General features: G+C 46.1%; 2 long non-coding RNA genes across 2 annotated transcripts; one reads left to right on the top strand and one right to left on the bottom strand.

Moving 5' to 3' along the window:
• Nucleotides 1–3,519: 3,519 nt before the first annotated feature.
• LOC115524163 lies at nt 3,520–8,511 on the bottom strand. The gene is made up of 4 exons (XR_003971961.1): nt 8,096–8,511; nt 7,317–7,474; nt 4,481–4,702; nt 3,520–3,898 (listed from the first exon to the last, which is right to left on the bottom strand). It is a non-coding gene; the product is annotated as an uncharacterized LOC115524163 (long non-coding RNA).
• Nucleotides 8,512–15,869: 7,358 nt separating this feature from the next.
• Nucleotides 15,870–21,884, top strand: LOC115524113. Its single transcript, XR_004344062.1, has 3 exons — nt 15,870–16,475; nt 17,206–17,285; nt 20,473–21,884. It is a non-coding gene; the product is annotated as an uncharacterized LOC115524113 (long non-coding RNA).
• Nucleotides 21,885–22,140: the final 256 nt, after the last annotated feature.

Here is a 22,140-nt window from a genome sequence, read left to right on the forward strand (position 1 = left end):
CTTGGGGACCCCCGATACAACAGGTATGCTTATTTTGTGGGATTCATGTCACATATTTGAAGAAAGAGGTTAGAATGAACCAGATAGTTGGGTTGGATGCTAAAAGCAGGAAGATACAAGGATGGGTAAAGGAAAAATGGGCTTAAGGGAATGATCACCCAAAAGGTTGCATGGTGATGAAACCCCAGGCAGGTTTTAATTCAACTGCTTTACTTCTTGGTATTTTTATCACACTCTGGTCATACCCATTCCTTGCAGGTAACTCCAAGCATTTAGGCACTTCAAAACCTCCTGAGATTTTGACCTAAGCCTTTTCTTCCTAAAATGATTTTTCCCCTTATTTACAATGACAACAATTCACAAATCAGTTTTTAATGTTCTCAAATCTTTTAATATTCCTTTCATTACTCTATCATTCGATAAATATTTATTAAACACAAACAATTTACTGTGCCCCAGGTGTCCTGGTAGTCCCTGGTGATTCAACGATGACCCACAACAAATCCTTCTCTTGTTCTCAAGGAAGGAAAAATGCCAAAGGAAAACCAGGCGAACAGATTTTGTTCAGATCACAGTTTTGCAATTGCATATAAGTTTCAGGAGCTTTCTGGCCACCCGAGGCCCCATGTGCTATACCGCAGCCATGCTCCCAACAGGTGAACGTAGGAAACTGTTAGGTGAGTCAGCATATGGAAAATGCTGGGGATTCTTGAAATAGCCCTGTGTCGTTAATCACTGATACCCTGGCTCTGTCTGTGAAGCAACTGGAAATGAATAAGCAAAGACGGTGAACCATCCTGTAATGGTTAGAGGACGGAATTACCCCAAGGGACATTTGTTGAGTCAGTAAAAGAACGTGGCAAACTTCAACAGTCATAGATCCAAATGGAATGAAGGAAAAGGAGAAGAGTGTTTTCCAACAGCTTGATCTCCAGTCAAAACCTTCTGGAGGGCATGATTCTTCTGGATTCTTTTGGGAATTGGAGAAAAGAGGGAAAGAGAGGAATGGCATGTTGTTCTGACCACAGTAGATCCTAGATTTACTTGATATGATGATACCTAGGACATAGCCAGTGTGTGATGCCTGATTTTGAATTGCATGATTATAAAAGGCAAATTTATAATAAAAAGGAAAAGAGAAATTTATTAAAAAAATCAACCTTGAGAAAATGATACTAGAAAAGATGGGCCTTGGAAGTGGTAAATCAGTAAGCTGAACATAAGATAGGCTTTTTGAAACTATAAATGGGGATGCCTCTGTAGGAGTTATTTCAAAATACTGCGTCTGGCAGAAATGATTTGAGAGAAAAGTCGAAGTAACACTAGATGTTGATATATTTTATTTTGTGAAACTTCCCACTAAATTTGGAACTTCTCGTATTTTGCCACAAAGCGAATTTCTGGAAAAGTATAACCAGATTTTTCACCGATTCCCAAGGCAAAATCAGAGATGTAGTATTTTAGGGAACAAATTTATTCCACTTCAGGCAAAAACATACGAAGAATATAGTAAACGTTTAAAAGCACAACTTAAAGGGGGAGAGGAGACACTTCTAACAAAACATCGTTTTCAAAATATTAACAATAGTACATGCGAAGTCATAAAAATGCTGCATGAGTTGGAAGTTGTTTCCACATTTCAGCTAAAGATGGCAATTTGGGAAAATGACCCCGTCCTTTCATGAAACTCCAACTGTCTTCAGGCTCAGCATAGCAACAATCCATTTGTGCCACTTTCTTCATTTCAGAAACTCTACATCTCTCTCTCTAGCACTTGGTCATGTTTCAGTACCACGGAGGCAGAGTTGGGGCTGGACACTAAGCAGGGCTGCACAACTAACAGCCACTGATTGGACCCCTTCCTATGCAGGCATTGTGCTGGGCACCCCATGGCCTTCTTCCGTTGAATTCCCCCAACACAGTACAGAGGGGGTGTTCTCACCCTCATTTAAAGGATGAGGTAAGGACTGAAATTTCCACACTGTCCTCACCAATGGAGAGGGCCCCTTTGCTGTAGACACCAACTTTTGTCTAAGGGGGCTTGGCCACTGGTAGGCAATGCCACACCCTGGCCTATCCCACTGGTGTCTACTGGGCCAGCCCTCCTCGGATCATTGCTGGGCTTGCCGTTACCTGGTACGATTGGGTCCCAGTGTTTTGAAGGCTATTGAAGGACCTTGTCCAGCTACACTAAATGCCCGACCTTCTGGGACTCTAACCCTCTTTAGAAAGTCGAAGTGGCTCAACAGGCCGGCCAGTGATTCGGTACGGTAAATGTGCGTTCCGTAAATGTATGTTAGGTGGGTCGTTGTGTAGATTTGGCAACTCCTGAATGCTCTTAAGGCATTTCAGAAGAATCTTGCATTTTATTTCTGTGTTTCACTGTTTCCTCGGCCTGTCTTGTGGGCGCCAATCAACGGAGATGAAATGCAGTACTCATAACTGGGAAGAGAGGTTTTGTGCGTGCGAGGCATCCTTTTAAAGGAGATAGTGATAATGTAAGGTGAAATACCGTCGCTAGGTTATTTGGGATTCACGGATTTTTCTTCTTCTGGATTCTTCCCATTCTCGTTGAGTAAGATATTTTCTCAAGTCCCATTGCCTTTCTTAGACCACATGGTATTCAAAAAGCAATAGGTTTAGTAACTAGCAGGATCCAAGCAACCCATCTCGCCCTTATGTTTTCAATCAATCAGTCATCAACCACGGAGGAGCTACAAAGTCCTTGATCCTTCTTGAAGTAAGAACATTCTTTTCCTTACCTCTTGACTCATATTCTTGCTCTTTCTCAGTGAGTAATACTTGTCTTCCCAAGCCAGACACTTGAGGGAGTGCTAACTGTCCACTCTCCTTTTGCCTCTCTAGCTTGTCACCGGTTCTGCTGGGTCTTTCAAGCCTCTCAGCAGCCTCCCCTCTGTTCTCCCGTCTGTGGGTCTGGCTCTTGTCCAGCCAACTCAGACTACTGAAAGGACTCCTCACTGTCCATCCTCTGCATGCTTCTAGAACATTCTCCCTGACAGGGAAATATGACCACATCTTTCCTTGCTTAGAATTCTTCAAAGTTCCTCTGGCCAAAGGATTAGCTCACTCTTTTTTCCTGTCAGAGGAGGCTACACATACGTTCGGTTCAACTTATATTTATTGAGCACCTACTATGCACCAGAGGTGCCGATCTGGGTGCTGGGGGATACAGCAGTGAACAGAGTCCGTGTTTTCACGGAGCTTCCCTTCCACGGAAAACAAACAAAGTAAGTCATATATGTGCGTACCATACACATATGCACAGGTATGTTTATATTTAAACGGTGACTTGGCCGAAAGTTGTAGAAGTTGGTTTGGAGAAAAACAAAGCAGGGCAGGGTCCTAGGGGATGTTGGTGGAGGGGTCTGTTTATTTGTTTGCTTATTTATTTATTTATTTATTTATTAAAGTTTATTTATTTTGAGAGACAGAGAGAGAGAGAGAATCCCAAGCAGGCTCCATACAGTCATTCGTGATCCCCGAAACTGTGAGGTCGTGACCTGAGCCGAAACCAAGAGTTGGATGCTGAATCAACTGAGCCATCCAGGCGCTCCTGGTGAAGGGGAGTGTTTGAATAGCGTGATCAAGGAAAGCCTCACGAGACAGGATATCTTGGCAGAGGTGTGAGATACATTCTGTGTGTGGGAGGGCCATTTCCTCCACCCCTCTGCGCCCACCCTTGGTCTTTCCCAAGTCTACCATCGTCCCGGCCTTTGAGCCTTTGCATGTACCCTTGACTTTGCCTAAGACATCTGCTCTCCTGCAGGGCTCACGGGTTGTCCTTGTGGCCTCTGCTGCTCCACTCCGACCTCCTCCTGGGACCCTCCAAGCGGGCTTGGGACTCTCCCTCCGGCCTTCAGCGTCACTTGGAACAGACCTACCAGAGAGAGCACTGTCTCGTACCGTGATTCTTCCCTTTCCCTCTCTAAATACACAGAAACATAAACATGCACGCACATGACGGGTAACTTTTCTTATTTGTTGAGCCTCGCCACGTGCAGGCCTTGTATTCTGACTCACTCTTCGTAACAACTGAACGAGGTGATGTTGCCCCCGTTTTCCGAGTGAGAAAACCCACTTGTCCAATCCCTTCTCACTAATGGAGCCGGACTCCAACTCAGAGCGCTCTGTCCCCATGGCCTTGCTCTGTCCCCTGCCTTCCAGCCTCCTTCCACGACGAAGCCACCTTAGGGCACATTTTGTACCCTTGCACCTCCGTCTCCTTGGACCTCGCATAGCGTAAGTGCAAAATAAGTGGTTCTCGAACAAATACATTTTAATAATATCCGTTCGTTGCTTTATCACTCTCCACGTAGAGCTTCTATGTCCATCCCCTGAGGTGTCCCCCCCTAAGCCTAACGTTTCCTGGTGCTTACCAGGTGAGAAGTGCACTAAATACTAATGCTGACCCCAACTCCTTTAGTTCTCAACAACCCAGCGGGGCAGGTACAACACTTACCCCTGCTTTACAGATGGGAACGACGAGGCCCCCAGCAGTTAGGTCACTTTCCAAAGCTCGCAGAGCTAGCAAGTGACGGGACAGAGGTCGGAACCGAGGTGGCCTGGTACTGGAGCCCCTACTACTCCATCGTGGCCTCGCATCGCCTCTCTTGACTCTCTCGATCCAGGTTGTAGGCCCAGGGAATGATGTGCGATGGTGTGCATGGCCTTTGCCCTGCTTCTGAAATGAGATATCTTCCTTAACATTTACTTCGTATTGACATAGTAGAAAGACACACCCAAGGGGCATTTGACGGTACCATCGATGCACTGGGGCCCAGGGGCAATCAGGACATAAGAGGACAAGTATCCAAAAAGAAAGTGGGTAACCGTGCGGTGGAAGAAAAAACAAAAAGAAAGAGTTTTCTCGCTGTTGTTTTTTTAAAGCCAGGAAGTATTGGGAAACCGTAACTGAAAGAGAATTGATGTTGGCACAAAGGGAGGAATATTCGGGTTTGCCAGTGACATCTGGCTCTGAATCAAATGTCTAAAAATCCACAACCCTAGACCCTAGACCCAAGAAGGAATAAACCAAATCATGTCAGAAGTCTCGGATCTGGGAATGTGGTACCGTCTGTCCATGGGCTGCTTTGGGGCTTAAACGAAGCACGTGAGAAACTTAGAAGGAAAATGTGATCAGGAAATCAAAGTGTGTTTTTTACACCGCCTACCGCTTCCACTGCCCTTCTGGTCACTGCCCTTCCCCTCCCCCCGCCCCCCGAAGAAAAGGAATAATATTTTCACTGCCTTGTAAAAGGGGACGAGGTGCGTGGTGACTTCTTTGCCTTAGAATACTGTTAATCTCATCGAACCCTACCTCCGACCACAAGGCTAATTTCAACGTTCAAGAAGTTCTAATGCTTTGTGGGGAAGCGTGAGAAATGCTCTGTGAAGAGAAGAGGTAATTCTGCTCAAGGGTCATCTCGGGTTTTTTTTTTTTTTTTTTTTTTGGCTTTATCGGCATTTGCAAGAAAAGCAGACATTTTCTTTTCACGAAAGTTGATGACTTCAGGTGGGGAGCAAGCGGTTGTGGCAGATGGACTTTTCAGATGCAGTAAAATATCCTGTCTTCGGATAAATGTTTATGGTAGCAGGAGAGCTGAAGAAGAAAAACACAAGCAAAAAGTTGCATGACTCACAGGCTGATGTGCTTCTAAATAAAGCATTTCTCAGAGTTTCCCAGGAGGTGTTTTGAGTGAAATGCCGGCAGGATCTCTGCTAGGGTGGCACGGGCATGTTTTAAAGGCAGAAAAAGGTGCATCCCACAGTAGGTCAGGAAAATCATTCCGTTGCTTTTGATGTTTAAGAAAATATATGTCTAAAGTGAAAATATCTGACCATGGATACAGCATCCTAGACCACATATGGCCGATGACATCATTAGCAGCTCTCGGCTGGGCCCCTTTGCAGGTGACGATCAGAGGTTTTAGTGGGACGCCTCATGTTGACTCACAGACTTTCCTCCAACAGAGCATGGTGGAGGGATGATAATTAAGTTTAATTTTAGATCTTGTGTGCCGAACCTGGGAATGTTTTCAAATACAGAGCAGGATCTGCTGACTTTTGCACTTGAGTCTGAAAAGAAAGGTCCTAAGTCGTAGACTACCTCCATTCCCTTCAGTCCCTTCCACTCCAGAATGTTGGGTGTTTGGAACCGATTGGGGGAAGAAAAATCTTCTATTGAAACCATCCTGCAATTAGCAGGCCCTCCTGGCCTTGGCTGTCGTTTCACATGTAGAAGTGCGGCCACCTTTCTCCACACTCAAGCCTTTCTAATTATTCGGTTCCAGAGAGCCTTTTCCACTCTTGCTGAGATTCAAAAAAAACTTTTTTTTTTTTCCCAACCATGTATAAAGGGCTTGAGCTTGTTGAAACAGTGGTTGGAATATTCTCCAGATTCTCATGGGGGCTTAGCAGCCACGGTCTCATGGGACCTGATAATAAATTGGCGATATTAGATTAGTTGACTCAGCCATCTCTGGATACCTGGTATAGGCGTCAGTGTAGAAATGAAGCAGTTATTCCAGCAAAGAGTTGCTACCCCGGAAGCCGGAAGGAAGAAACTAAATCATATCGGGATTCTTAGATCCGGAAAATGTGCTGCTTCTACCAAGTGGCTGCTTTCAGGCTTGAGTGAAACACGTGAGAAACTTAAAAGGAAAACGTGATCAGGATGTCAAAGGGTGCTTTCGAATGTAACGTTGCCGCCTCGTTCCGGATCGCCAGATTTAACAAATAAAAAAACCCAGGGCGCACAGGTAAACTTGAATTTCAGATACACGCGGATGACATTTCAGTGGACATACGTCCGACCCGTGGGCCGTTTCATTATTCATAATTCATCCGAACATCCAAAAAATGACTCAGTGTTGCTCTGAAATTTAAATCTGAGCAACCTATATTTTAGCTGGCAACTCTCTGAGAGGCAAGACCTTTACTCCGGTGTTCTTTTATCACAAACGCGTTCAGAATATTTTCTTGCAAGGACTGAAGAATCTAGAGGAAGTGTAAAAAAATATTTAATAAAAGCAAGGACACAGCTACTCTGGGAGGGGCTTCTCCCAGCCAGAAGCACCCAGAAACCAGCAGGGGAAAAGCAAATGTAACGTGACGATTTAACGAAGGCTGTTGTGACCTAACACTTCCACCTAGACACAATCCAAACTCAAGCTTGAGGCTCAGGTTCTGGTTTGCTCATTTCTCTTCCCAATGTTTCACTGCCTCCTGTAGGGGAAAATAAAGGGGGAGATAAAGAGGGGGAAAAAAAAAGAAAAAAGTCCAGCATTTCCACGTACTTGTGTTTTGGCACTAGGTGTGTTGTGGAGAAGAAAGCCACCTCCTGCTTTTAATCTGGCCCGTGTGCGGCAAAGCCATATATTGCGAGATTCTGGCTTTTAGTGAGAACAATTACCAAGCGTTTCTGATCACCGGAAGTTGAGAAGAGTCACTGTCCCTAAGAAGATAATAAACATGGGTAGCAGTCAGACGGGCCATAGTGGCTATCATTTTCCAGACTCCACTGTGATTTGGGGCAACGGGGCCACGAACGAGACCCCCACCCCCCACCCCTACCCTCACATGGGCAGCTTTCTGCTCTGAGCTGGGCTGTCTTTTCCTTCCTGCCCAGGGAGGCAGGCGCGGCTGCTGTTTCTGGGCAAGTGGCCACCTCGGGGATACTTGCTTTAGATAGCCCGCAGCTGGCCGAGTGGGCGGTGCGCTCAGACAGCATAGGCAGCTCCCACTGTCTCCGCCGAGGCTCTGGGGCCTTGTGATTTATAAAGCGCTTTCCAGGCTGCAGTTAACGGTTTAGGAAGCAAAGCCATGATATAGATGAAGCTGTGGCTATCCGACTAACGGATCTCCACGCACGCGAGGCCCGCACACCTTTCCCCTGGGGTTGGCCTGGAGGCGATTCCAGGCAAGCCATAGGGAGGACGTGGGTGCCTGGGTGCTGCATCGCGGTCCAGGGCAATGGTGCCCCGGCGACCATCAGGGCCGACCGCCCCCCCCCCCCCAGACGCCAACTCAAAAGAGTGAGGCTCGCCAGCTGTTTATGTGGCGTGGATATTCTTACATTTGTGACACTTTCAGTTTGAAGGCACAGAGGACCATGAAGGGAACCGTGTGAGCATTTCTGGGCAAAGCCCGAATTTGATTTTTTGGTTTGGTTTGTTTTCCTTCTAGACGATCGTTCTCCTATGTGCTGGCAATTAACACGTTCAGGGAATGAGGGGTGGGGAATTCTCCACGGAGGGGGTCCGAGAAGTTTGATTTTCTTGTCCCCGACTACAAATGATTGCCTAATTGGGAGAAACTGTAACTACAACAGTTCACTGGGGGAAACGTGAAAACAAAGTGAACCAGAAAAGAAATAGAAACCCAGACTTTTCAGTTCCTGTTTATCCTATTTTTAATCTCAACATCTCAGTTGCTCTCTTTCTGTTTTCCTTGCCTTGCTGGAATTCGTACACACACCTGGCTTTCCATTTGCCTTGGGGACAGAGAAGAGGTGGGGCCCGAGAGTGGGGGGCAGCTCCGCTGCCGGGGGGGGGGGGACCAGTGCCACGGTGGCGCTTGTCAGAAGAGGGAGGGGTGCGGAAATCTCGCCCCGTCTAACTCCAAGGTGTCAGGGGAACGTGAGTGATGACCCCTCCTTGCATTATCTGCCCCGGGCTAAAAGACCCTGGCCATTCCAGGTAAGTGCAAGAAGGAAAGGGGGGAAGGTCCTCTTGAGATGGTGGCAACATGTCCAGACTGACCAGTGACCTGAGGAGACATGAATGGTTCTGTTCATTGGTCCTTGTGCACACATCATGTCTGTCTCTGTCTCTGTCTTTCTCCCCCCCCCCCCCCCCCACCTCGTTGTTTCCTTCCAGCCCCAGTGAGGCAAAGGCAAAGAGAACCAAGGATGTCCTGGGGGTTGGAAACCTTGCAAGAGACAACAACTGTTCGCCACGGAGGCCGCTCTCACTTTGCCGTGTTGGTGCCCATGCCACAGTGTGCTCAAAATTGTGAAAATACTTTCTCTTCCTTTTATGAGTGAAATAATTCATGCCGTCGTGTGGTTCTGTCACGGAAAAAGAAAAAAAAAGAAAAGGGAACAGAGCACCTCAAGGAAAATAACGTCTTCTGAAACAGTCAGATGTGCGAGCCGGCGTTTTAAGTTTTTATTTTTATTTTTAAGGTTTATGTATTTATTTGAGATGGGGGAGGGGCAGAGAGAGAGGCAGAGAGAGAATCCCAGTCAGGCTCCCCATCGTCAGCGCAGAACCCAATATGGGGCTCGATCCCACGGACTGTGAGATCACGACCTGAGCTGAAATCAAGGGTTGGACACTTAACCTACTGAGCCCCCCAGGTGCCCCTAAAATGGGGTTCTAAAGCCTGACAGGGGAGGAGCCTCGGCCCCCACCCTGGGCTCTCACAGTGCCCTGGAGCTCTATTTTGTGACTTGTTGCCTATGTGTCTGTCTTCCTACCCAACCGGGAGCCTCTGGGGGTGGGAGCTGTGCCCTTTTGTCACCTTACGCCCAGCACAGAGCACTGCAGTACCTGGCCTCACGGGCACACAGGGAGGTCTGTGAGGATCCTCCGGTGTGGCTTACGCGTGCCCAGTCCCCCCCAACTGCTGTCCTTCATTCAGCACAGACACCGCCTGGAACCCCAGAGCCACTCCCCAAAGGGACATATTCAGCCTCCCACCTGCTTAGCCATTCAAAGTCTCCCCGTCAGAAACCGGGATTTGCTGCCTGCCCCCTCTAGTCAGCAAGCGTCTCCAGGATCTGCAAGGGTGTCCCTGAGGTAGCCTTAGATTCCCTCTTCCCCTGATGGCTTTCATTTGGTTAATTGACCTGGCAAATTATCGCTTGAGAAGAGCCATCACTGGCTTCCACCCCAGAGAAAGGATGAGAAGACCATCAGACCTATGTGGGGCCGGCCTACATTCACTTCCAACATGAAGTGTTAGAACATGAGGTGTCTCCACCTGGAGAGCCGGAGCCTTCTGGAAGACTCTGGATCCTCGTACAGGGTGTTGAGCTGCTGGCACCGAACTCAGTAATAGACGTCTTCGGTTTGTGCAGTCTTCACTGTAAGGGTGCTCATTAGAAACTGTCTCACTAGGCTTCAATGATTTGAATAGAAATGGATATATTTAATAAAAACAATCTGCTTTGTGAAATTGTTTCAGAAGGTTTTGTTTCGGTGGTGGTGGTTCTTATATGTTTTCTTCAGCCCCAGATAAGCTTGAAATAAATCGCTGACATACAATTAATGTTAAATGTCATCATATTTTGAGTCAAGCTGATTTTGATGACAGTGAAGACCATTTTGAAGCCGTTCCATGATTTTCACCACACAACGGATTTTAGAAGGAAAAAAAAAAAAGATTCCCATATTGTAGACCTTGAAAAGTGCTAGCAGTGTTGTTTAGCCCCTCCAACATAAGCACCCACAACAGTAAAGCAAACAAAACCCACAGTGGACTGAAAATGTGGTTTCTGGAACTCTCTTAAACCTTGGCTAACTTTTGGGGGCTCCCAAAGGACAGGATTACTTCATGTCAAAGCAAAAATTCTCCTGACTCTGTAAACAACCCACAGTTCTGGGAAATATGGAAAATGTAGATCAAAACTGAAATTGTGTTGTATTTGGACAGGCTGTCCCAGATGATGAAGTTTAGTCCCGCGGGACCCACCTCGGCTGCTTTGGGGGGCTGTTGCGGCTTTTCTCTTCCCGTGTCCACTCTCTCTCTCTCTCTTCCCCTTCTTCCTCAGAATCCCGGTTGCCAATCAAAAACACCAACAATGATATTCCCACCAACCCGGACTGGAAGGCCCGATCCTTTCTCTCGAGCTCAAACCGCGCTGTGCATTTTCACGGTATCATATTTGCGTTCTGCGGCGTCTTCAGAAACTTGCCAAGTCAAAAGACAAAAGTCACTAAATGTCTCATTTCCCACTAGTTTTGTGGCGCAAACCAAATCAATGCTCTCTTTTCTCCTCCCCACCACATGACTAATTCCCGTTTCATGCTTCGGTGTGGATGAATGTCAACACGACACTCTCACCGAGAAGATTTTATGGTCGGGTGAATGTCAAGCAAATTTTGAAATACATTCTGATTCCATCTGGACAGAAGACAGCAGTGAGCACAACACAGTGTCTCATCAGAATAAACTCAACTTTTCTTTTTTTTTTTTCCCCATCATAGAATTTATGTCGTGAAGGTGGAAAGACGATTCCCCCACAAAGAGGAGCCTGTGATAAAGAAGAGGTTATATCCTTGAATTTTAAATTTCACCTAATAAACTATCCAGACAAAGGAGATTAGGACTTTTGGCAGAATCCTAGGCAATTTGCCTCCACGAGAAGGGAGAGAGCCAGAGGAGAAGGAACCACAGTGCATCCCGTCTGTCCCTTCCGCAACTGGGATCTTCCCTTGTTTTAAACCAAACAAACATTAACAAGGAAGGCCAGCTGCTTTTAAAATGAATAAACCCATTACCTCAACTCCCTGTACATTGCTGAGGCATTTTTACTTGTCAGATTTTCTGTTTTGCGGAGGCTTGGATGTTTTCAGGATGCTGTCAGTGCAGACAAAACAGAGCCGGTTTTCCCAGCAGCACCAGATGTGGATGAGAACGTGGGCCTCCCTGGCCCTCCAGTTCCAAGGTTTGGTGGTAAGTCACCGCTGCTGTCGAAAATAGTAACAACGGTATCTGGCATCTGGACCCCATGCTGCCTGGTGCTGGCTAAGCCATCTGCACAGTAGCCAACAGGACGAGGCCGCCTGTGGGCTCAGAGGAGGGTGGGGGCCCCTGCGGTGCGACCCAAACACGGCCCCGAGGGCCAGGGCTGTTGCAATTTCCAGGGCAGCGAAGAGAACCAGTGCGTGTCGGTCCAGGGAGCTACCCGACCCTGAGCACCTCTCACGTTTGACCCATGGCAGTCAGCAACCTTAACTGTGCCGAGGGAAGCAAATGAACAGTGAAAAATCCAAACCAAGAGCAAGAGGGATTTGCCGAAAGTACCCGCGTCGCGTCTCTTGCTTCCTCCCGTAGCCAGTCCCCGCGGTCTCTCCCAGATTACTGGGTATCCTACAGGCTTAGTGTGACAGACGTGGGGCTGGTGCTGAGAGTGCCCACGTGGTCCCCGAATCAGTCAGACGCACCTGTGGCCCACAGCCAGACAACTCAGGTGGGTAGAACCTGACAGGAGGGCTGTTTGACCGGTAGAGTATAGGGAACAACCTCCACTTTACCGTGAAGAAGTGGGATCTGGAGGACCCATCAAACTTCACAGAATCAGCACTAAAGAGCGGGTTCAGAGCCAGGCCCTCCTAATTGATTTGCAGCAGCAATGAAGGTTATAATTTTTAAAAAATGTGTTTCTACGCCTAGCCACTTCCGATGGTTTGCCTCCGGCCTTGTCCCCATCTAATCCAGTCTCGGCGGAGTCCGGGCAGTGGAAGGAGTATGGCATGACACTGGCCGTGGTTGATCTCGGCTCAACCTCTCGTCACCTGAATGACTTTGAACAAGTTTCTTAATGCTTCGTTTTTCTCAGTGATGGAATGCGGACATTGGCATGTTATCTGCCCAACCAAGTTTGTTGTGAACGTTCAATCAGGGGAGGCACTGATGCATGGAATACACTCATCACAATGTCAAGCACATACTCGATACTCAACAGAGGCTAGGGATGGCTGTTATCCAGCAATGTCAATGGGCCTTCTTTTCAATGGCTTCCTGTTGCCCATAGGAAACATATAAAGTCTCACATGGCTGAGAGGTTCTCCATATCTGGGGTCTAAGGTCTCAACAGCTTATCTCTCAATACTCTGCCCTCTGAATTCAATATTCTGCAGATGTTGAACGTCACTCAGCTCCTCAGAAATCCTGTGTTCTCCTCAACTCCCAGGCCTTGGGACATGCACACCATTGCCTTGGAACACTCTATCAGCACCTCCTACTCACCCGTGTAGCAGCTTAAATGCCCTCTAACTTCACTCTCCTTGCACTATGCTGCCCTGAGCAGACGCTCTGTGAAGTTGCCTTGTCCCTTGTCACTGGTCTTCTCCATGTGACCGTAAGGTCTATGAAATCAGCAGCCATGGTGTTATTCATCTTACTATTCCTAATCCCTAGAATAGGAAGTGAATATTCAATGAAGTGAGTGGGATACAATCTGTTCTCTTCCAAAGGAATGGTTTTTCCTGAAAAAAAGAAAAAGAAAAGTCTCGTTGTCCCCTAATGTGTACTCACCTCTTCTCCCAGGGTAATGGAAGTCTTGATTTTTAGTTGGGCCCTTGGTTAAGAAAAGGAAACAAAATAACAGCCCTACATTTCCCAACATCCTTTGAAGTTGTGACTAGGATGTGACTAGGTTTTGGATAAGTTTTTTTTTTTTTAATTTTTTTTTTTTTAACGTTTATTTATTTTTGAGACAGAGAGAGACAGAGCATGAACGGGGGAGGGGCAGAGAGAGAGGGAGACACAGAATCAGAAACAGGCTCCAGGCTCTGAGCCATCAGCCCAGAGCCCGACACGGGGCTCGAACTCACGGACCGCGAGATCATGACCTGAGCCGAAGTCAGACACCCAACCGACTGAGCCACCCAGGCGCCCCGGTTTTGGATAAGTTTTGACCAATGAAACGTAAGCCACATGTTGCTCATCATCAATTCATTCTCTACAAAATCCAGGCTATAAGTATGTAAGCAGTCAAGGCCCGTCAGGTTCTGTCACCCACCGGCAGTGTTTTGTGTAGCAGACTCTGGCACCCTACCCTGACTGACAGTTGGAATACATTTTTTGTTGTGTTCTTTTTTTTCTCTTTCTCCACTCTGATACCTTGAACTGAGATGCGATGGCTGGAGCTTTGGCTGACATCCTGGACCCTGAGGAACAAGGCCCTACTTTAGTGCTGGTAAAGTATACAGCTGGAAGGAGCCTGGGTCCTTGAGTATGTTAGAGATTATAACGACTGTACCAGCTTGGATTTCTTACCTTCTGATTTTTTCTTTTGCTTAAAGCAATTATTATTTTTATGTGCTGGTACAGTGGGGATTAAAGGAAACTTCAGTTATTAAGAGTCACATAGAAAACAATTATTTCATTTGGGATAAAAGGACTTAAAGAATTTCAAGCTATTTCACTGAAGACTTTTCATAATGGAATTTTAGTAACAATGATGCATTTATTTATGTTAATTGAGGGGGTACTGATGTCAATTTGATGTAAGTTGTTGAAAGTATTGACGTGAGATTTTTTTAAAAACCCAAACACAACCAAGCAAATTATAGAGCTCAGACCCAAATCGGTAGGTTTCTAGATTCAAAACACATAGCAGAACATTTCACGAATGCCACTGGTGAGCAACAGAATACAATGTCAACTGAGCCGCCAGTCATTCCAGAAGGCAGCTGTGTTTTCCAAAACAGAGCACACAACAGGCTTTCTTCTTATGTTTGTGGTGCTATTTCTCAATCACAGGCCAATGATGACTGGGAACAATATTCAAAATATTTATCAATCTGTACAGTTTGGATCCAGACCAATCAGAACAGATGCTGGCTATAGAACATAGAATATCGTCTATCCATCATGGTGTGTGCTGATGCGATATCTGTCCGATGATACCAGTAGCGGCCTTTGTACAGAAATCATGATCACAGTCTGTCCAATCCGTGGTATAGCACGCGGAAGAAACACTTACAACATATGCAAAACGTCCAGGTCTAGTGGACGTTGTTCTTCTTCCTTTGTATGTTTCCTACTGGGCTTATTTAGAAGAAAGTGACACCCATAAACTCTTTTAGATGGATTCTTGGAAGGTGATTAAATGGCTTTTTAGCATACACTTTTCTATGCTTTTTATTTTTTATTTGAGTGAGAGAGAGAGAGAGAGAGGAGGGCAGAGGAAGAGAGGGAGAGAGGGAACCTTAAGCAGCCTCCACACTCAGTGCAGAGCCTGACATGGGGATTCCATGACCCTGAGATCATGACCTGAGCTGAAATCAAGAGCGGGGCACTCCATGGACTGAGCCACCCAGGCGCCCCTGGAAAACACTTTTCTTAATCATAGTTTGCCTGTGTTTGAGTAAGTGCTTATGTGCACGCATATGTACGCACACACACACACACACACACAAAGGTGCTGTGATCCCAATTCAGTGCTCTGAATTGGACCTGTGCCCACAATGCTGGCTCCTTTCATTCCAGGAAGAAGACACATCAGAGTCTCCAACACACCGGACCTGTTACCAGCATTCATGTCACAAAGCTCCTGGTGTCTACCAGACTGCTATTTTTGATGTGCAGCTGTTGAGTTGAAACATCTGATAGTTTCTCTTCTCCAGGCGGGTTTGGTGCAAGATACCAGTAAACGATCATTTGTTTCAGTTCTTATAAGCATCAAGAGACTAATATTAGATAATAGTTCCTCCCACACATGCTCCTTTTCTTCTGCCGTTTGGCCCTAGAGGATCCCAGACCCTGAGAAAACCATGCAGAGCCATTCTCTGGCAGGCCTGGGCTTCTATCCTCAAGACCCGTGGGGCCCCATCTGCTTTTCAAAGTCTGACCAAATGGGAGAATGGGAACATACAGTGTCACTCCCCCACACCCTGGGGTCCATACTGTGTTTTTTTGCTAGAGTTGTACTCATTTCCTTTTGTTTTCTTCCCTGTGGATTCGGGGACTAACTATGATTCACTGAAATAGTCATTTGTGTACTTGGAGGCCAGTAGAGAAATCCCCCTTCAGCTCAGGGGGGGACGGGTGATCAAAATATTTAACAACTGGTCAAATTTAACAACTGTTAAGGCCGCAGCATTATCCAGTCAGAATGGACGCTGGCCACAGAGCTTGAGCTGGCTCCTGGAGGCTCCTTGTCGTAGACTCTGGGGGCTCGGGGAAGCTACTATTTGCCAATTGGTACGAGACATATTTCCGTATTTGTGGAATATGGAAGAATTGGGGAATCCTCAGCCTCAGCATTAATAATCATCTTGTTTATCTACCCTCATGGTCTTTATCAACTCTTCTTATGTTAGGACCCACAATTGGGTATTTCTCATCCCTATTTGGCAATTGCCAGATGGCTTTCGTCCATACTGGAGCCTCGTTTAAGATGCTCAATAACAATAACAACAAAAACACTGAAACTGTTCACTTGCATATGAGAAATTATGACATAAATGCCAGATTATCTTTGGCTTAGAGGAAATGGAACTTTATTGAATTGCTAGCACAGTAGCGTTTGCTAGAAAGGTCCCTATATAACGAGGGGTTGCTCCAATAGAGGTGTGATGCTTTGTGCTGTTCACTCATCAGTCCACTTCTGCTCCCCAGGCTCTTCTTCTCGCTGCCACACTGTGGAGGAAGTGACGTACGAGCGACCGTGTCCACGCACAGGGGAGGTCCCAGAAACGTCATGGGGGAAAGACTGAAAGGTATTTCTTTATAGGTGCCATGAAAGGTGCCTTGCATTTTGCATTTATTTGGAAGAAGAAGTAGACTTATTTTGTGTTGCCTCTGCGGGTGAAACAGGGGAAGTGAGGGGCACTTATAAGGAGGTAGAATTGGGGTCAATGTAAGGAAGAGTTAATGGAAGGAAAATGAACTACATATAATATAAGTTCAAGGTTAATACAATTCAGTTCAAGAAACATCTGTGAGGCACCTACCATACTCTGGTTACTATGTACAATGTTGTAAAAATAAAGAAGGCTGTAGTTGCTTCATGTAAGAGATACATATATGAAAAGAATTAACAAGAAAACATCAGGACATGTCCCACAAGAGACTCTTTCATCAAGAGATTCCAAAGGAGTACAGGGAGCAAGTGATCAATTCTTCTCAGGGGACCAGGAAAGCGTCTGTGAGTGAGTGACAGAGCTAGGTTTCGAAGAATGAACTCTTGTCTGAATAAGACGTCCAGTCAGACAAGGGAGGAATAATATTTCAAGCTGAAGGAACAGTGTACGCAAAGCCCACGGAGGCCCTTCAAATTATGTGTAGAGAACTACAAGAGTTTTGGAATTGATTACTTTGTCAGGGAGCACTGGCCGATGCTCTTTTGGGATACCCTACATACATAGAAAGAGCTAGAATTTCAACTGTTCATTCGTTTTGAATCATTGCTTGCGTTTCTATATTTGTTTGGTTTTCCTCATCCAATAGATCTGTTCCTCCAGCCATTCTGTAAGGGAATTGTTCAGCAAAAGGCTTTCTGAATTTATGAGAAGGGAAACGTTCAAAATGTGAGTCCAGTTTAAATTGTTCTTGGTTTCAGTGGATTTTTTTTTTTTTTTTTTTTTTTTTTTTTTTTTTTTTTTTTTTTGCTTTGCATAGGAATAAACTTAGATTAGCTTTGAATGCTCAATCAAGCATAGTATCTGTTTTACTTAAAAAATAATTATAATCTCAAGGGTTGCTGGAAGAGAGGTAGGTAGGGGATGGGCTAAATGGGTGATGGGTATTAAAGAGGGCACTTGTTGGGATCAGTACTGGGCATTGTATGTAAGTGACGAATCACTATATTCTACTCCTGAAGCTAATACTACGCTATATATTAACTTACTTGAATCTAAATTAAAAAACTAATAATAATTATAATCTGAATGGTCCCATGCTCAACTGGCTATACAAAATCTTTCAAAATTGTTCAAGCCAATTTTTTTAAGTTTATTTATTCATTCTGGAAGACAGTGAGAGGGAGAGAGAACCCCAAGTAGGCTCTATGCTATCAGCTCAGAGCTCGATGTGGGGCTTGAACTCATGAACCATGAGATCATGACCTGAGCTGAAACCAAGAGTCGGACCCTTGACCAACTAAGACACCCAGGCGTCCCCAAGCCAATTTTTAACTTTTTTTTTTAAGAGAGAGACACACAGAGCATGAGCAGGGAAGGGGCAGAGAGAGAGGGAGACACAGAATCCGAAGCAGGCTCCAGGCTCTGAGCTGTCAGCACAGAGCCCGACGTGGGGCTTGAACTCACAAACGGTGAGATCATGACCTGAGCTGAAGTCGGACGCTTAACCGACTGAGCCACCCAGGCGCCCCCAATTTTTAAGTTATATTTAGTGCGTATCTGCACTTTGAGTTTCTGGCCCTCTGTTCCCTGGGCCAGAGTGATAGAGTGGGGATAGGTCCTCCAGGGACAGAGAGGTATGGAGAAGCAGCAGACCCAGGAGGTAAAAGTCCACTTCCATCAGGCCCCAGGCAATTAGGAATGTTGGCTACTTGTCCACCAGCCCTCCTTGCACCAACCATACCCCCACCCATCACCACTGTGGGGGCTGGGGAGGGTGGGCTTTGTGCCCCTGAGCTGTTTGTCACCAAAGAATTAGAAAGGCACGCTCCACAATCTTGACTCAAGTAAAAACTACCAAATGTTCCCGACTCATGAGCTGAAGGTTTCCAAATAGCAAATAAATGCCCTTAAATAATCACTATTTTATACCCAGTTTAACAGAAATGTCTGTTGAGTTCACTGCCAGGTGCCGCATTATCACTTAACCAAAAATTTCTCTATAAAAATAACTTCCCCCACTGGAATGGTGATATATGTACACAGAGGAGTCTATTTATGTTTCAGTTCAGTTTCAAACAGTTTTAAGAAATGAGCTGAATGCATAGAATTGAAGCAATATGGGCACCTCTGGAAAGACGCGGCAGATGTTAGCTCTTGAATTGGTGCAAATAGAAATGACAGCCTTTCATTTCGCGAGTAGACCTATTTAGGTTTTTCTGGTGTGATGCTGACTTTTTAATGTGATTTGGCACAGAAGTTGCTTAATGCGAACGACACTATCTTGTTATTGGGAAACTTCTGGTTTGAGAAGAAAGCTGCCTTTCCTTCTTCCCGGATGCAAGCAGCTCCTGAGAACGGAGCCCCCGTAGCTGGGAGGCACTGAGCATGCAGAAGTACTGGCCACGGGGACACAGTACTCTTCTCTTCTGGGTTCGTCCTTCATTGCCCAGGAAGGCTCAGTCTGGCTCCCAGTGCCCTCTGATCTCGCCCCTCCAGTAGCACTCACCCTATATTTTAAAAAAATTGTTTTAATGTTTATTTATTTTTGAGAGAGAGAGACAGACAGAGACAGAGTGTGGGGGGTAGGCAGGGGCTGAGAGAGAGGGAGACACAGAATCTGAAACAGGCTCCAGGCTCTGAGCCGTCAGCACAGAGCCCGACGCAGGGCTTGAACTCGTGCACCGTGAGATCATGACCTGAGCTGAAGTCAGACGCTCAACCGACTGAGCCACACAGGGGCCCCAGCACTCACCCTGCATTTTAGGGACCTCTTCCTCTTGGGTAGCAAGGACCAGGTCCTGTTCACCATGGCATCTCCAGGACCCAGTGCAGAGCTGGGAACCCCATGGGGGCCAGACAATGATTTTTGAAGGAACTGAAGCCTTGTGAGTGACATCGAGTGCCTTCGGAGGTCCTAGAGAGGTCAGCCTGGGCTGGGACCGAAGGGAGGGGATGGCCAGGAATGGAAGTCGTGCTCACCTACGAGAACCTCAAGAACAGAATTTCAAGCAGGATGACAGTGAAAAGGGTAAGGTTGATGAACCAGCAAATTAGGGCGCCTTTTGGTCGAGGAAAAAAAACCTCACGAAATTGAATGAGGCAACTCTTGCTTCCTGGTGTGTCTTATTTTTCTGCTAGCCCTCTAAAATCATACATAGCAATTGAAAAAGCTGAAGTTTTCTCCGTCCCCAAATAAAAAGCAGATGTCACTCATCACAATAAATCCGAATTTATTCAGAGCTCATTCATGAAGAAACATAGTATGCATTTACTATTTTTAATTTAGTCTGATATTTTCCAATTGTGTCTGCTACTGATTTGAAAACCGTAGTTTCCTTTTTCTAATCTGAGTCTTTACTTAAATGTCCTGTTGCTCACCTGATGCAAACCTAACTTTTCTTGGTAATTAAGAATCATTTTACCGAAACTACCTTTTGGAGAATGCTTAGTGTTCTGGAAAACTAAATCTGTTGGCTCTTGTCACTAGTTCGTATCACACGTCTAGAGAAGGAGGTTAAATAAAAGTGCATTTTCAAAAAGAAACTCCTTTAATAAGCCAGCACAGGCTCTATGAATATCTGCTTCTTGGTATTCAAAGAACTTAGAGATCAGTCTCCCTGAGACATGGGTGGGCCGTCAAATGAGAGCTCCCAAACATCCAGGCAAGTGCCCTCAGTTCTGACCTGATTCTCCCTTCCTACATGCTGGTAGAGGAAGGAGGGTAATGTTCTAGGCTGTTTCTTTCAGGACAATTAACCTGCCTCCACCTCCTTTCCCCCTACATAGAGTCTTCTGATGCACATCTGCCAGGAGCTGTGTGTTCGGGGATTAACATTTTCCGGTTCTAAGAGGCAGTCCCACGCTTCAGTTTAAAATGAGATTGAAAGAGTCCTTTGCTTTCTTGTCCCTTTAGGGTGCAGAGGCAAAGCTGGAGCCTCTGTGGGTTCACTTTTTCAAGAGTGACCTCTTTCCCCAGAGGAAGTAGTCGGAGAAACACACGGGCTCTCTCCAAGCCACAAATGGAAGGTAATCCTTGGAACGAGACTAGGTGACCACACGAGCAAGAGAAGCGAGGTATTGTTCTTCTTAAGTGAGCACATTAAAGGGGGCTAGTGACGAACCCATAGACTTCATACTGATAATGCATCCGGAAGCATGGCAGATCGGCAAGACAACAGTGACTCACGTGGCATTAACCCAGCACGGGAGGGGGCCAGGTGATCAGCGCCCACAGGGGCAGGTGCACACGCTGGGATGGGGTTCAAGCCCACACATCTAGACCAGTGATGGCGCCTGAGAAAGAGAATGTGAGCAGACCGACAGGAGATTCATTGACATCTGTGACTCAAACTCTCCTGCGCCCCAGAGGAGGGTGTGGGGGGCCAAAGTAAATGACACAGCAGGAGGAGCTACTGCATACTGACTCAGGGAAAAGAAATGTGGTCGAGAACGGCAGGGGTGGATTGGAATGTCCAAACCCTAATCTTGGAGACATGCGCCTTCGTAGGGCTGCAAGACTTCGCCTGGACACATTTTGAATCACCCGTGGCCTTGACGTTTGTGTACACATTCTCATGCTGCAGTAACAAGTAATAGCAATTGTTCATTTGAGAGGTATTTATTGAACGTCTATCCTTTCAGGGCACGTGCTGGGACTTGAGAAGGCTACAGAGACGTGCAAGCCTGTCTCTGTCCCCAAGTTTGTTAGAGGGTTTACTGACTATCTTCAAAGAAAAAAATATAGACACACACACATATACATACATATGTATATATGTGTATATATAGGTACATACACACATGCATATTTATATATGTTCTCTTTACTAGGTTATAAAGATGCTGTTAATTAATTTTTCGGAGAATTGGTGAGAATTCTAGAATTTGAGGGAGGTGTTTGGCACCAGCTGATAAAAGAGAAGTCTTGGACCTTGGCTATATAAGGAGACACAAGACATCTCTAAGCACCATAGAAATACTCTCCCATGGGGGAGGAAAAGCCGTAAAGAACTGAATCTATGGAGTAGCGAGATCGGGCTGAGTCCCAGCTTCAGCTTGTGGAGCTGTGGATGGGTTTCTGAAGGAGTAGAGGCTCTGTCTCTAGGGACAAAAATACCTACCTCAAAGGCTTGGGTGAGGGTTATGTTTTCTAACGGCTGGCCCACAGTAGACGCTCTGTAAATATCAGGTCCTTTGCCAAGATCTTTTCCCTTTGGTTGGGTTCCAGTCCCCTGGATTATACATAAAATGAGCCTTTTCATGTTGAAGTCTGTGACAGAGCAGATAAAGTTCTCTGGAAATGGGGCGTCTGTGGCACCCTAAAACCCTCCCTCTTTTTAAAAAATGTTTTTTATTTTGAGAGAAAGAGAGAGAGCGGGGGAGGGGAGGAGAGGGAAGCAGAGAGAGAAACCCAAGCAGGCTCCGTGGTGTCAGGACAGAGAGCCTGACACGGGGCTTGAACCCACGAAGTGTGAGATCATACCCTGAGCCAAAAGCAAGGGTTGGCCGATTAACCTACTTAACCACCCAGGCGCCCCTAAAGCCCTCCCTCTTCAAACATGTAACAATGACGGATAAAATA

This window comes from Lynx canadensis, chromosome C2, assembly GCF_007474595.2.
Source record: "Lynx canadensis isolate LIC74 chromosome C2, mLynCan4.pri.v2, whole genome shotgun sequence".
NCBI classification, from domain to species: Eukaryota; Metazoa; Chordata; class Mammalia; order Carnivora; family Felidae; genus Lynx; species Lynx canadensis.